Genomic DNA, 17,202 nt, shown 5'->3' with positions numbered 1-17,202 from the left:
AGAATTTGCATGCAGTGCAATATATCTAAAGTTTGTTGCTTGTGCTGCAATTCAGCTTTCTTAAAATTGTATTTTTGTGTGCATTTGTGGAAACTTCAGCATTTTGGGAAGGAGGAAGACCTTGAGATCAAAATCTCAGTTAATAGTATGTGACAGTTTGTTGGCCTGGACTTAAAATATGAGTTTAGCTATCTGGGTACATGTGGAAACAGTAAATTTAGAAATTTAAGGAATGTGTTTCTATTAGGATGTTGTGGATAATAGAGAGAATAAGAGAGTTTCCTGTCTAGAAGATAGTTTAGGGAAGCAGCTTATCTGGAAAGGAAGTTGTAAGCTTTTCTGGGGGAAAAGCAGGGAAATTATTTCTGTTTCCCTAGGATAATTCACAAGAAAGTCAGAGGTAATAGGTTAACAAGAAAAGTTTGGTGATGTTACCTGCAACCACCATTATAGTTAAGCATCCACCAGTGAAATAACTGAAGTAGAAGTTCTTGCATGAGCAAAGGTGAAGCGTCTTTGTTCTGGTGATTAGTAAAAAGAAAAGAAGTTTCAAAGAAAGCTTTGAGGTTTCCTAGAGTAATTGGAATTTCTAGAAACCCTGAAACTGTAGATAAAGGGTTCTGAAAATTCTAATCCTTTTCCACATAGCTGTCATAAAGGAGCAGAAAGGCACAGGAACCAGACCTGCAGCCACACTGCCCATGCAGCCTTCTTACTTTACCACAAGTAACCAGAACAGATGGTTTATCAGATAGATTAAGCCATTTCTTGGATTGCTGACTGGGAAGCCTTGAATTGTTGCAAAGCACAGAAATACATTCTAAAAATCAGAAAAGCATATTTGTTTCATTCATTGTGTCTTTCTAATAAGGCATAATGTAAAGCATACAGGAGTAGCTTCAGAATATGCTTCATCTGTCAAGAAGCACAGAGATAATGAGAGCTTGAGAATTAAGGCATTTGTTTCACCCTTCCTTACCAGAGGCAGTCTGTAGCCTCAGGAGAACGATCACCATATTTATAGACTGAGCAATCAAGCATGAATACATTTACTTATTTAAATCCATTTTTAAACTAAAGGCTTGATGGAAAAAAAAGCCAGATTGCCAGTCTCTAGCAGTGCATCCTATGATGGAATCTACAGTATTCACATGAGTTTAGAAGGTTTCAGTATAATGTTTGGGAGGTTGTATGTACTTCAGAATAATCTTAATGTAAATGGCTTCACAAGGCTTGCATGTCTTACTAAAGTAACATTTCTGTGTTCTTTCTTTCTATATGTAATACCTTCTATGGTTCAGGATGTCAACTCATAAGTCTTTAGGCCTAGAAATGAAGTAACTAAGAAAAGCATTATACTTGTTTCTCCAAAGAAAAATACTCTGTTTAGTAGAGACCACAGTCAGATTTGCATTGCATATTCCTCTACAACTTTCTGTATAGTTTCCTAAATGGGTCTGTGAAGAAACAGCTTGTGTGTCTCTGCACCTGCCAAGCCCTCCATTCTGAAACATAGCAAATATGATAATTTTGTAGAACTTTGAATATTTTGATCCTGATCTATGGTATACTTTCAAACAGAATGAGTTACATTGTCAGAAACAATGATATGTATGAGTTTCTCTTATTGTGGTGACTTCCATGCTGATATTATTCTATTCTAATACAAGAGTGTTTTTAAAACTATAACCAGGATAGGGAAAAATAACTGAAGTAGACTTGTTATGCAGGTATAATGTATAATCAAAGATTATATTATTGTTTTCCAAAAACGAGTTTGAATGTCTAATTTAGGAGAGGTGCTTTTAAACTAGTTTCTAGTATTTTATAATATATTCTCTTCACATTTTAGGTCGATTTTATCAAATATAGACAGTTCTGCTGGATCTTGGGTTTATAGTCTTGTATTCCAACTGTGATTCCTCCTCAAAAAGCTACTTGGGATTCAGTGCTTTGCAGTTTCAATGGCCTGGTAAATACAAGTGGTCTAGCATCTGGCACCTGATGTGTTTCTGAGTGATTTAGTCCAGCCTCCTCTAATAGAATATTCACTTTCATGATTGCTTCAGTCTCAGTTTCTACAGCTGTGCCCTCATTGTCTGCAGTTAGGCACACTGAAATTCTCTCTCATCAAATGAGTTTTTAGTCCTTTTATTAGATCTACATTTTTATTCAGTTTGGTGTTCCACATATTTTAGGAAAACAAGACACCAGATGCCAAACATTTACCCTAAACAAAATGTCCACTGATATACACTCTGGAATTCTGTATATTGAAATTGTGATTTTGCTGACTTCCAAGACAAGAGTCAGGCTAATTCCTGTAGTTTAGTTACTTTACTCAGTGAAAAAATAGAATTTTCCCATGCTTTTTTTAAGCTATGCATCTTTCATCGTAGTCAGATTAGAAACTCAACTGTTAGATAAAAGATTACTCTTATTTTTTTAATTACTCAGATATCAATCACAAAAATAGTGAATGAGTTTGATTGAGACTGGTTTAATGGGTCAGATTTCATTTTTATGAAAATTAAATAGTACTTTAAAAAATTATAATAGCAATGTCCCTCTGTTTAATTCAACCTGCCTATGATATAAAATTCTTTATTTTATGTACCACATGTAATAAGAGAACTAAGCCAAAATGATGATTCTGGGGACTAATTCTATAACTAGTCATAAATGGAAACAGCTCTAGACCTATCAGACCTAATATTCAGAAATTCAATATTGTATTTTGGTATTCAGAGTATCTTGGTATTTACAATATAGTTCAAATTAACTGGTGCTATTAAGTAGCCAGTTTAACATAGCTCAGCATCAAAGTGTTACTTTGCTTTTCCAAAGGCCTATTATAATTGAGTAGTTTAAAGTAATAATGGAACTTTGAAAATGTGAACTCTCTATGACCTTACTGTAGGCATATAATAAAAAAATTAAATATTAAAAAGCAAGTATTTTTAACATGCAGCTGTTTTGCTTCAATCTTTTTCATTCAGTAGTTCCTCCTCCTCAGTTTGCACTGTGTAAAAACTCATTAATAAACCAGAAGTATAATGTTAACTTGGCATTCTTACCTCCTGTAGAAACTTTGAAAATTAGTGAAAAAAATGCTTCAGACTGAAGCAGAAGCTTTATAGCTGGCACAGTATGAAAATATGCCAAGTTCTATAGAAAGATCCCAAGAGGTTGATCTTTTGGGAACATTTCTGATTTGTTACTCCACCTTAAAATGTAACTAAAAGATTGCTGGAATTCATCTTTGATTATATTCTTGGATATGATATTTTCAATGAGGATATGAATTTTACACATATTTTCTTTCTCACTTTTGTAGGACACTATTGGAACTGCACATCGCTGCTAGAAATGTCAAAAGTAAGTTAAGAATCATAGAATTTAACTAAGCCTCCTGCCTAGAAGGTGTTATTAATAGCCTATCTGTTCAATAAAGTCTCAAGAAGTCTGTCAAAGGTACTAAAAACCTTTATAATTGTACCTTTAACTCTGAAGTTGCAATGACTGTCTCTTGCATGGTAGAATTTGTAGAGCTGTGGCTTCATTTGCAAGCGTAAAGACATTGACTGGCCTTTAAAACAGTGCCCTCAATCAATATTGCCTTTGTACAGAAGTTTATTTTCATTACTTAGCAAGCTGTTTATGATATATAATTCCTTATCCAAATATCTGATCTACATTTTTACCATTTTACCATTTTTCAAGAAGGTAAAGAAAATAAAGCACACTGATATTGACGACTTATCAGAAAGTACAATGTTGGGGGCTGCAGATAGAAAAAAATGGACAGCTCTGTTATTACTAAAGTTAATATATGAAGGTATCACCTAGATATGAACTGAAAAAGGCCTGGGGTGGTATTTAAGCTCAGGAAGTAGATTTCCCTTAAAATCTGTCAAGAGGAATATGAATTTATGGAATAAAGTTCATCCTGCCCTAGAGTATGCAATTAAAATACTTCCAAAAGTGTTTCTTTCTCTCTCTGTTGACCATAAATGAGAACCTTGTAGACTAATTTACATGCAGAAAATTACTACAACCCTAAAGTTAGGTGAAATTAATTCCAGATTTCCCAACTAGATCCATTATGTAACATATATACAAAATAGAATTATTAAAGCCTCTGTTTAACAATTTAGCATACAGAAGATGCAGCCTATGCCTCAAAAAGTGTGTGATCCTTTGCTAGGTGGCTATAGGAAGTAGAATTGTTAGGCAATAATTAATTTCTTGTTCATCCTTATAATGAAAACAATCAGACCAACCATGCTTCCTCTTCTGCAGTGTGATGAAACCAGACACTCTGAGTTTCCCAGCAAAGTATCCTGGAGAGTGTACAGTATGAATAGCTAGAAAGCAGTTAAAGCTGGTATGTGTGTAGGAACAGGGGAGAACAACCATCTAGGATATCAGCAAGTTTAATTGTGTATCCAGAGAACCTTAGTGAGGTTAAGATAGGTTTGGAATCCAATGCAGGAAGTGTAAGAAGTGGGATTTATATTTTAACAGGAGAAAGAGGTTCAGGTTTTGTATTCAGGCCAGTGAGAAGGGAAAGATTTTTTTTTCTGCTTATTTTGTCTGAAAGGATAATCCAAATCATAAAATCCCAGGTGAAATCCATCCCTCCCTTGGCTTGCAGGAAGCCAAGAAAAAAATTCGTTGAAGCAATGGCAGTTCTATTGAATGAGCCCCTCCTGTTCTACAAAGCATTCTGTTAACCAGTGTCTGTACATGTAAAATTCTGCTTGTTAAACTTTCCAGTTATGAAAAATCAGATTAAAAAGTAAACGCTAATGTCAGAATCTACATGAACTTTCTTTTGGAAAGAGATTGTTCCTCAAAATTTTTTATATTAATTTTTTGTCTGAAATTTGGTGTTAAGTGGAGGTCAAAAATCCATCCAAGAAATAAATAGCTGGTTTGAATTAGATTGAAAAACAATAGGAAAATATACAACTAGGATGTTACACTCAAAACCTTAAATCAGAAATGTAACTTCCGTTGCTCAAACAGAAAGTGTGAGAAGGCAGATGCAAAGGCCGATGCAAATTTTACTGGATCACGTTCCATGACCCACATTACATGTGAAATAAGATTAGATAATTGGCTTACTCTGCTCTGAAATAACTTCAGTCAAACTCTTTATCAGTAAACCTTTCAAGAATAGTCAGAAAATCTGGTGTTATTTTTTGCTCCTTACTTATACCATCCTTTTCTTTTCAGATGAACTCTGACTCCTTTGGGGACATGAAAGCATATAGGAAGCACTATACACCACTTTCTTAAAAGGAGTAACATGGTGAGCTGACTCATTACATTTTATACATTTAAATGCAGAATAGCATTGTGGATACATCATCATAACTGCATCCGTTGTACTATAGTGTGCTCATGCTGACATATGTATGTCATTTCATGACAAATACGTGCAAAGGAGTATGCACTTAGACAAATTTTTGATAGAATTGAGTTAATAAGATTATTTTCAAATGCTGTCGAAATTATATATCTATTTTTGGTTTTGTTCTGAGCATATGGATAAACAAAGACCAGACTTTTGTTTCAGATCTAGAATCATAAGCCGCTAGCAAACAAAAGACACCACTGGTACTGTGTGAGCTATACACTAATGCTGAGGTACAAACTGTCCATGACACCATGCAATATATGCTTTGTTCAGTAATCAATGAAGCAATGAGAGAGTAGGAAGAAATCTTAATATTTCCTTTGTTTATATCATTTTTTTCTCCTCAGATTACTGTCTTTAGTATGTAAGCTGCTTAAGCTATTCATCTGCTATTTTACTTTTCCTTATTCTTAAAAATACACCTGTTGCAGTTCAAAAGGAGAACATTTCTCAGGTGAATTACATTATCATGGAATGCAATTTAGAGATGCTGTGCCAATTCAGAACAGTAATAACTAAGATAACTTGTATATGGTTATTAAGGTGACCCATTGGAATCTTTTTGCAATTGCTGGAAGTGAGAGAAAGGACCTAATTATGTTCATAAAACACAAAATATCTATCTTGCTCGACCACAGCATAAGAAAACCACACTGACTGTAAAATTATTTCAGGATGAAGCTGAAATTGTTGCTACTTCTGTGAGAATGAGACTTGCATGTGTTTCACCAGCTTATCATATACTACCTGATTTATTCTTCTACTCCAAATAATAGTAAAACTTCATGTCTAATTGTGTTCACTGGTGACATCTAATTCTGCACAACTGGAAGACACCCAATAGCAGTTAAAACTGTAAGAGAATGTTATAGTTATTTCCTAGCCTAAATTAAGCAGTTTCCCAAAGATTAAAGCATGCATAACACTATCTTTACAATTTATATCAAAACCTTTTTTTAATGTGTGAATGACAAATATTCTGTCTCATTGACTTCTAGGGGAGTTTAATTCTAATAGAAATAAATTCTCTTTACAATGACGTAAAAAGCTACGTTAGCAGTAAAAGGTATCTGATAAACATTTGTCACCATAAAGTAGCACATTAGTCTAAATATTCCCATATGTTTTCTGACACTGATTTGTTTGTATTGATTAATGGTAGCTGAAAAATTATGCATATAATGTATCTCCAAGCTTTTTTTATTAAAAAAGCCAAAATGTTTGCATATAAATTCTTCACATAATGGTCCCTAAGTTTCCCTTTTTTATGCTTTCTTTTTATTTTATCTCACAATAATACTTTTCAACTCTATGGCACTAAATCAGACCTAATCTCTGATTTTTCACTTTGTTTACTGTATGATGTTAGGTCAGTTTAGACAAAGAACAGGATACTGTGTTACCCAGATCAATGTTTGAACTATCTCAAAACTTTGAACTATGGTTTGTGTTTTTAATCAGGTGATTACTAACTCTGAAAGTAGCATGAAGAATCAATATGAAGAATTTAGATACCTAAAAGTACATTATCCGTTTTCAAATGTTTGCCTCTTGGGATTTTCTAATAGATTAGACAATCAACTTCTACCCTTTGCAGTGGATAATTAGATGCTTTTGCTGTTGCAAAATCTGTTCTATGTTTACCACTATCTTTGAATGTCTAAATTTCATTAAAACTCAAAATTTTAAAATTTACAAGATATTTCTCCATAGAAAATGTAATTTATACTCCAAAGCTTTCAGATGGGAATAGTCTGGCCAACAGGTCCAGGGAAAGGATTCTGCCCCTGTACTCAATGCTGGTGAGGCCACACCTTGAGTACTGTGTCCAGTTCTGGGTCCCTCAGTTCAGGAAGGAGATTGAGGTGCTGGAGCAGGTCCAGAGAAGAGCAAGGAGACTGTGAAGGGATCCAGCACAAGTCCTGTGAGGAAGGGCTGAGAGAGCTGGGGGTGTTCAGTCTGGAGAAGAGGAGGCTCAGGGGAAACCTCATCACTCTCTACAACTCCCTGAAGGGAGGGTGTAGCCGGGGGGGTCGGTCTCTTCTCCCAGGCAGCTACCAGTAAGAAAAGAGGGCATGGACTTAAGCTCTTAGTTTAAGCTCTGTCTCTTACACAGACTTAAGTTGGATATTAGGAGAAAACTTCTTACAGAGAGCGTAATCAGGCATTGGAATGGGCTGCACAGGGGGTGGTGCATTCTCTGTCCCTGAACCTTTTTAACAAGAGACTGATGTGACACTCAGTGCCATAGTCTGGGAACCACAGTGGTAGTGGGTTAAGAGTTGGACTTAAAGATCTCAGAGGTCCTTTCCAACCTGGCTGATTCTGTGGTTCTGTGATATTCCACTGGTGTGTGCTCAAAGTGCATTTTCGTGTCTTTTAGTGTAGATTCAAAACTGAGATAAGGCTCTTGCCTACAAAGGTTAAGATTATTCATGGAAGGGAACAGAAAAGAAAAAGGTTTGATTACAAGACATGGTCCAATTGAAGATGGTTTTGATTTAAATATTAAATGAATACTTCCATAAACAGTTTGTACAGGTTGTTTATGCTTTATGAAAAGCATAGTAATGTTGAAATGCTTAGGGGCAGTTTGCAAACCCGCTGAAATTTTGATGGTAAACATGGGTACATAATTTAAGAGGGAGAAACATTAAAAAGTACCATAAGTTTCTGTAATGTACGAGTTATGGGATTTCTGTTACTGAATGCTCAGTATTAAGTCAATGACATAAGAAACGTCATAAGCACAGTTAACTTTAAGGCAGGAGAATGAGATAAGTGACCTTTTAAAGTCACTTTTGTATCTATAATTCTATCTTAGTCTCACTAAAAATAAAATTCTCACATGGTCTGAGATTATGATTTTTTAGGTGACTTATGCTTTTAGGCACCACTGACTTCAGAATGATATTTCAGCTCCTGTTTCATTTTGCCCTCTCAAAAAAGTTGACCTTTGTACTAATCATATTGTCACTCTTCAGCAGTGCCTGGTGCCTTACTCTTACCTACTGAACAGATAGAGGCAGCAGACAATGTATGGACTATGTTTTGTTCAAGTAGATTAATACTTCATCTGTTATCCCCATGGTATGCATGTCAACAACAATGTATACTTAGTACTGCAAGAAATATTAGCTGTTTTGAAAGTCAGTTTGCTACCTTTTCAGAAAATACATGTATTTCTAAGGAAGAAATAGTGTGAGTATTTTTTTTATTGAACCTCCATGGATCACTGCTGGGTATAGACAAAAGCCATCTGTCTGAAATGTGCAGCTTTTGCTATCTGGGTGTTGATGCTGTTTCTTTGTAAAGTTTAGGAGAGTATCAAGTTTAGTTGGTCCAAAACTTCTTCAAATGCATGGTAGGAATTACAGTAGTCACCTTAATGAAAGTGTAGAATTATGGAATTTATGGGAGTTTACTCATTAATAGCACTTATCATATGTTGGGTTTTTTAAGATGAAAGAGAATCTTTTCACTAGAGAACAAGTCTAAGTTAAAGATACCCTTACATAACAGAGTCTGGGATGGCATAGAATTAAATGCTGAATTTTAGTCATCTGTATTTATAGCTATAGAGGAATGGCCTGAGCATGTGTACACAGGTGCTAATTATGAGGTAAGAGGAGTGAGCTTGTGTTAAGCCCACCTGTGTTAAGCCTCCACCCCCAATTAGGGTTTGCCTCAGCTGCGCATGAGCAGGACTGGGGGGCCAATAAAAGGGGAGCTTCCCAACACACTCTCAGCTCACTCTCGAGCAGCCAAAGGAGGAGGTTACCTGAGTCTAGAGCAGAAGCACTGAACGAGGCTGAAGGCAGCAAAATGGGAGCACTGACTGGACCTTGGTGAGAACACCTCTTTGACTTTGGAGTGCCATACCCCAAGAAAGGTTCGTCTGCTTACATATAGCAATTAATGTGATTCTGCTAATAATTGGCATTCTTTAAAATGTTCTGAAAAAACCCCAAAATTTTATGTTCTCCATGAAAATTCCAGCTTGTAGTTCCCAGATCATAGTCCCTCATGTATATATAACCAAATGAAGTCATATCCTAATTAATAAACTCCTCGAATATGCCCAGAGGAGAGCCACTAAAATGATCAGAGGGCTGGAGCACTTCAATGAAGACAGGCTGAGAAGGTTGGAGTTTTTCAGCCTGGAGAAGAGGGGGCTCTGAGGTGACCTTATAGAGACTTTCCAATATCTGGAGAGGGCCTACAAGAAAGTTGGAATGGGGCTTTTTGCATGGGTGTGTAGTGAGAGGACAAAGGGAAATAGATTGAAACTTAAGGAGGGGAGATTTAGGATAGGCATTAGGAAGAAGTTCTTTCTTGTGAGGGTGGTGAGACACTGGAGCAAGTTGCCCAGGGAAGCTGTGGCTGCTCTCTCCCTGGATATGTTCTTGGCCGAGTTGCATGGGGCCTTGAGCAACCTGATCTGTGGAAGGTATCTCTGCCCATGCAGGGGGATTGGAACTAGATGATCTTTAAGGTCCCTTCCAACCTGTCATTCTGTCATTCTGTGCTTCTATAGTGTGATGTACTGTAGCTGGACAGAGTACAGGGGAAGATATTAGAAAGATATTTGAACTGACACTTCCTTTTTAATCAGTTTAAATTCGTATAATAAGCTTAAATAGATTATTTTAATGCATTCATTTTGTATCCTTACTTTGGTTCTTCATGTTAAAAATACTGTCCTGTCAACACCATGTTCACTCCTTGAGTGGAAGGGACATAGCACAGGTAAGCAGTGCTTTTGACAAAACTTTAGTTGAATTAAGTTGTAGATGCCAGTCAGGTAAATTGTTTATATTAACATTTAAAGTACCATTCATATCACTAAATTACCATGACTATCTGTAGGTGCAGGCATCGTTTGCTTAAATGTGTATATGTGCATAGATAGACACAAGGCCATTAATAAAAAAGTTTTGCTTTCAGTTTGATGGTCCAGATAGTTTTTCAGTATTACATATTATTAGGTAATATAGCAAGAATACACTGTCCTTCAGGGAAAGTCCTTTACTGTTCAGGTGTCATCTTTGATTGGTATTTCCCAAGGCCTCTTATATTCTTAAATTTTGTCTTGTTTTTAGCAGCTATACTAAACTAATTCAGCTATGAATTAGAAATAATTATTTGTCTCATCTGTATGATTTGTGGTCTTTGTTTTATGACTAATTATTTAAATAATGACAATATACACTTTGAGACACTTCAGTGTCTTTATCCCCTTTTTCTTGTGTCATCTATCTTATATCCTTTCAGAAGTAGAGTCTCAACTACACAAAGGCTCATAGAAAAAATTGTACACTCAGATACTTCAGATGACACACTTTATACACACATGGCAAGTTCTTCATACTACATGCGGCATAGAATCTTAATAAAGACAAGAAACAAATAGTATTCCCAAAGTCCTTCACTGGAACTTTGGCACAGAGGCAATGAAGTGAGTCAGACAGAGCTCTGGCTGTACTCCTTACAGCTTGGCTCTATCATGCATATATTTTTCTGTCACTGAAGAAAGGAAACTTAGGAAGTCTCTATCATGTTGGTAAATTCTAGACAAAACTCTTCAGGTTTTTTCCTGTCTGCTGTGCAGGACTTTGATCTCAGTGGGATCACTGGTCCCATTCAACTGTAGCAGTTACTTTTCTCAAGCTATTCTGCAAAAAGCCATGTGATTAGTGTAAATATTAATAATAAAAAGAGCATGAATATTAAAAACAAGCCATAAACATAATTAGCATTTTGAGATATTGAATGCATGATAGTGCAAATAGATACTTATTCCTCCTATGCCTTCCTCAGAAACATTTTTAGAATTAAGTGATTTAAGAGGCTGAGTCCACCAGATATTCCTTTTATCAGTTTTATATTTAAAATGTTTGTTTGGTATAACTCCAACTCGTGTATCAAATGGAATACATATATTTTTAAAATAACTATGGCAAATTTGTTCAGTTTCACAAATATTTAATATTCTCTCACGTTTTTGTTTATACACCCGGCTGAACTAGACTCTTTTGAACAAATTTTCCTAAAAAAATTGTCTGGCAAGGGTACTAATAGGACAGTAAAAATTATTTAAACACAAAGTTATCACTATGAATATTTTTTCTGTTATGTATGCACAGTATTCTGAGGGGTTTTTGTTTTCTTTTTTTTAAAGTAGTAGACCAAAACACAATCTTGAAAGTATGTTTAGTATTAATTTTATATTTTCACTTTTTAGTGATTGTAAGAAAAGTAATGTTCCCAGAAGAAAGAATATAATTATTTCACTGAATTTCAGAATTACAGAATTGCTGTGGTTGGAAAAGATCTCTAAGATCACTCTATCCAACCATCAACACCCCATTCTTCCCCCAGTAAATAGAATATAAGTATCTATATCACCATGTCCACCAGAGCGTGTCCTGAATTGCCTCATCTCCATGGCTTTTAAATATTGCCAGGTATGGTGACTTCTCCACCTACCTGGGCAGCCCATTCCAATGCCTAACTTCTGCCTCAGCAAAGAAATTCCTGCTAATTCCTAGTCTAAACCTCCCCTGGTACAACTTCAGGCCATTTCCTCTGTCTAGTTCTATCACTATTTACCTGAGTGAGAGAAGAGGCCACTTTCATTAAGTTCTCTTTGGGGCTGCAGTGGCTGCAACTGTGATAAAATACAAGGTGGAATTTGTTGTAGAGGTTAAAAGTAGAATCATATTCCAGAAGAATTTTGAGGAAACTGAAAAGTTATCACACAAAATTAGTCCAGCCAAATTCAGAAGGAAGTAACTTTTGAAAAAAGGCACATACCGTTAAGTGTGCATTGCATTTATCAGACTGCTAATTGCATATAATATTTGACATCTTTGTCTCCTAAAGGTAATTTTGTTATGTTTAGCACTTGAAAGTCAATGACCTGCAAAGAGGGTTATTTTTTTAATATGCTATCCTACCCCTGTTGAAGTTACTAGCTTTGGGATGTGCAGCATAATCTTCAGCTGAAATGAGGACCACATGGTCCCAGAGGATCAACCCCATCAGCCCTGAAGGTGACTGACATATTAATAGCAAGATCTTTTGTACCAGTTGAGCTTGTAAGGCAACAAGGTGCTGACATTCAGGAAATGTAGCAGTGAGTGGCAAAATAGAATTGTTTGGATGATATACACCCTGGAGATGTTGTAGTTTATTGTATTATAAATAAGGCAGTTCATATTACTTCTCCCGTGTTTCTGCATCACAGTAGAGCCAGTAATGTATAACTGATAGCATTCTAAAAAAGCCTTACTAAAAATAGTCATTCACTGATCCTTTCACCCCTTAGTTTTAAATTTTCCTGGCTCTTGGTGCTGCACTTGCAGTTCCTGCCCCACTTATGTCTTACCTTTGTTTTGTTTTGTAACATCATCTGAATTAGTTCTTTGCTCCTGTTTATTAGCAACTTAATGAATTCAGTGACGAGGGTGTGATATATGCTGAATGTTTATACCCTAATTTAACATGTCTTAAAACTGAAGAAGCATAGAATGAACATCCTGTGACACTTCTCTCTCTCACACTTAATTCACTTGAACTCAAGACCATCATAGCTTGATGTGTTTTTCTGTGTCTCCATGTGCACAATGAGCAATGACTTAAACTTCTGCTCAGATTCAGAAACTAGTTTCAAGAAATTTGCAAAGCTTAATTTTAGTGCTCACAACAGTGGAAGTTGCTTTGCAGGCATTCCTCTTCAGCTGAAAATTTTATACCACAAGAATGCAGGGCCAGGGAAGACAAGATACAGGTTCCTGAGTGAGTTATATAGCAGCCACAAACCATATCCATTAGAATTCAACAGGAGTTTTCTTCTCTACAATCTCACTGACATTCAGCTGAAGTTGAAAGTAATGACAGTTGTGAGAAAATTATTAACATATTATGAAAGAAATGTCAGTGGAATTACAACTCCCTTCTTCTGACACAGCAATAAGGTATACGCAAATAGTAAAAAATGCTATGCTCTTCTAAATGAGCTTATGAGCAATGTTGTTGAAACTTGTTATAAAAATATTTTTTAAATTTAACTATGTTGCAACAATATACAGCAATTATACAAAATCATATCTCTGCAGTTGGTTTTTATTTGTATAGCTGTTTTCCTAAGCCTGGATAAACATAAATGCATGTAAATGCAAAATGAAGGCTTTATTTGTAAAAATTTTGCTATTTACACATGATGGAATAAATTACCATTCCAGTATTATGGCCACTCACAAGAATTTAATCAATCCCTACCCATACTAAAGCTTCAGGAACAACAGAAAACTGAATCTAAATTAAGCAAAGAAAAGCAAATTAAAGCAAGCAAACAAACCAAAACCACAAAACCAAACCTAACCGAGCATACCTCTAAAAAGCAGATTCCTCAAAATATCAATGTTATTAGAAGGCAAGTGCACTGAACAGGTCTAGATAGGAAATCAGGCCATTGATGATAATGAATGGGTAGTGTAGACAGAATATATTTCAAGTGTATCTCCCTTACACAGAACATAACCAGAAAGAACAAAGGTATCGTCCACATTTCCCCCAACTGTTTGTTTGAAAGAATGCCAAATCATGATTTAGCTCTTAAAAGTGTCAGTTTAGGATGCTACAACAAAGAAGTGGATAGAAAAGTGGGAGCGCCTTGAAAGGAAATAATCAAAATTATGAGAAACTAATGGATTTGTATTGCATGAACAGCCTAGTTCTTTCCAATTTCTTGTTACCTAACAAACTCACCAGATGGTAAATCAAAAAAATCAAATTGCTTGTACTTAAACACATGTAAAAAGCACATTGAACAGTCATATCAAGAGCAGCCACAATCTTAACTTTGCCAAACTGAAAATAAATCAAAGATAATCTGAAGGCAAAGTGAGTATCTGAGACATCCCCCAAGTCCTTCTCTTTGAGGCTGTTCCCAATCCATTCTCCACCAAACCTGTATTTGTGCTTGGGATTGCCCTGACCCCAAGTACCAATACAAATTGGGTGAAGAAGTGATTGAGAACAACCTTGAGGAGAAGGACTTTGTGTTGGTTAATGAAAAGCTCAACATGAGCTAGCAATGTGCATTTGAAGCCCAGAAAACCAACATACTGAACATGACTAGTACCAAAGGTATCTGCTTTTTCTTTCATCACTACTAATATGTAGTGTGAAGAGCTAGATATAAATCCAAATAGTTTTGATATTACAGACACAAATGAAACAAAAAGCTGAGAAATCATTTGCAAAACCGAGGGTTTAAAATGATGATGAATCCTTGAAATATTGAAAGAGAAAAAATATTCAATATGGTAGAAAAACTCACTGAACTTCTCATAAGTGTAGCAATGTCGGGGTGAGGGAAAGTACAAACTGTATTCACCTAGCTTAACGGTGGATAGACTCAAAAGTTCACTTTAAAGATTCTTGCCACCACCAAGATATTTCAACTCAAATCTGTTCATATGTGACTGAGAGTTTAGAAGTGTTTTGCAGAAAAAAGACCTCTTTGAAAACATAGCTGAGATACATCTTGCTTGCCTGTCTTAAGACAGCTAAAGAGAAAATCTAGAGGAGTTATGATGGTTCCCGTGGGCTCTCTGACAGGTACATCACTCTTGTCCACAGAGTGACACCTAAGACAACCTTGAGCATCTTTGGTGTAGATATCTGAAGTTAGGGTAGCTGAATATATTAAGTCCATATTATTTTTTTCTTTCGCTTAAAGAAAGATTTTCTCAACAAACCCTGTATCTCAGATGAAACTTCCAGCAGCTGGTGTTCACCAGACAAAAAGTTCATGTATCTGGCTAAACACATTGACTCCTCTGGGATGAGGTCAAGTAGAAAGTGATTTGGAAAAATTAGTACAGGCAAACAAGAGTGAAAAAAACCAATTATTTGAGAGTACAGAGTAGATTAGATTAGCATCAGTAAATATATGCATAACACAGCTTAATGCAACTGAAGATACATGAAGAAGTAGAGATGTATTCATATTCCATGGGGAGAGTTCTGCACATTGTCCTGCTATACAATAACCTTATTTCATGCTATAAAACATTAAATATACGTTAAAAAAATATATGTTAAATATATGTAAAAGATAGATATAAAAATAACTGCCTAGCTCAGTCCCCAGTTTTCAAAGATTTTTTTTACATAGTTTACATATTTAAGTGATCTTGATTATTCTGAAAACAATGGATTGAAATAGCTATGTGAAATTTTCTCACCAAGGTTGACGAGACAAACAAAAACCCCAGTAAAATAAATATCACCAAAAAGTAAGACAAATATGACAAAAGAGACAAGTAGTTCTAAAAATCAGCATAATTTCTTTGAAAAAGGTTTTTTTCTGTCCTTGGAATATTCATATTCTAATCTTCATAAATACTTTGCAAAGCTTTTGAAAGACTGACATGAATGCTATTGCACTGTTAACTTTGTGTACTGTTTTGTAGGGACTGCTTGTTGAAGCTCATGAAAATTTTTAACCACTAGCTCAAATTAATAAGTAAACATGAACATGCAACCAATTACATAACATGATTAATGTCATGCTTGTGGTTATTATTGGGACTTGTGTTTCCATCACTAACTTAATATCACTGTGGTGCTAATCCAAGAACTGTGATGCACTGAAATCCAAAACATCTGTTCCTTCTAATCAAGTCAGATGTCACCTACATGTCCTTATTTTCCATCTTTGTATTGCTCAGACTGTATAGCTGAAAAAAAAGAGTCCATCAAGGGATGCTATAGAGAGCCTTTTTTAAACTGAACTTTAAATTACAAATTATTGGATTTGGGTTTTTTTATTTTTTTACTTTTTTAAATACGGTTCTCCAATCCTGTACTGTACTCCAAGAAATGTATCTAAGTAACTAACAAGACACTGTAAACTGGAGTCTATCAGATTGCAAAAACAAACTGTTCCCTTTGCTGTTTGCAATACAGAGATAGTACAAGTGAGAAAAGAATAAAATTACTCTGTCAAAATGTTTGTTCCATTTTAAGGATAGAAAAATGAAGGGCACATATTTTACTTTAAGCTTTTTTTTCCATACCATAAGCCTCAACATCTTTTTCTTTGATAATCTGTTCTATTTTTTTCCATAGATCAAAAAACTTATTATCCCAGCAAACCCCATGCTGAGCTTTCCTCTCATCCTTTCCTGATTGTTGGTATTGTTGCAACCTGTTCACAATAAATACATCAGATTATCTTTCACAGTTTGCTCACGCTCTTCCAACTCCTCAAAGCTGTCAAATCACTATTTGAAACACATACACATATAAAAGCAGAAAAATATCATCTTGACAGAAAGTTTTCGTTCTTCATTTATACATGGACTTGATACTTCACTTCTTACAAACATCAGGCTCACCTTATAAATCAGAACTTTAAGATAATTCCAAATACATTAGTTTTTAATGCCCAGGCAATCTCTGCTTTCCAAACGATGAGTCACAAATGAAATACAGGCAGCAGGTGAAGCAGGTTACATGTGTTAAAGCATAGGCAGAAAATTTAACTCATTTGCAAAAAACCAGACTTTTTTTCAGAGAAAAATGAGGATAAATTCATTAAATATGTTGACTCCAATCACAGGTGGCACAGAATACTTCAATAGACTTGAAAAGGAGAAAGGAGATGACAGATTCTAAAGGACAATTAGCATTAGAGAGTAAGTCAATATGGATAAGAGGAGAAAAGTAAGACATTCATGAAAAATCTACGTTTTTGTCTTATA

This window comes from Calypte anna, chromosome 5A (genome assembly GCF_003957555.1).
Source record: "Calypte anna isolate BGI_N300 chromosome 5A, bCalAnn1_v1.p, whole genome shotgun sequence".
NCBI classification, from domain to species: Eukaryota; Metazoa; Chordata; class Aves; order Apodiformes; family Trochilidae; genus Calypte; species Calypte anna.
Note: the sequence above shows the minus strand (reverse complement) of the source record.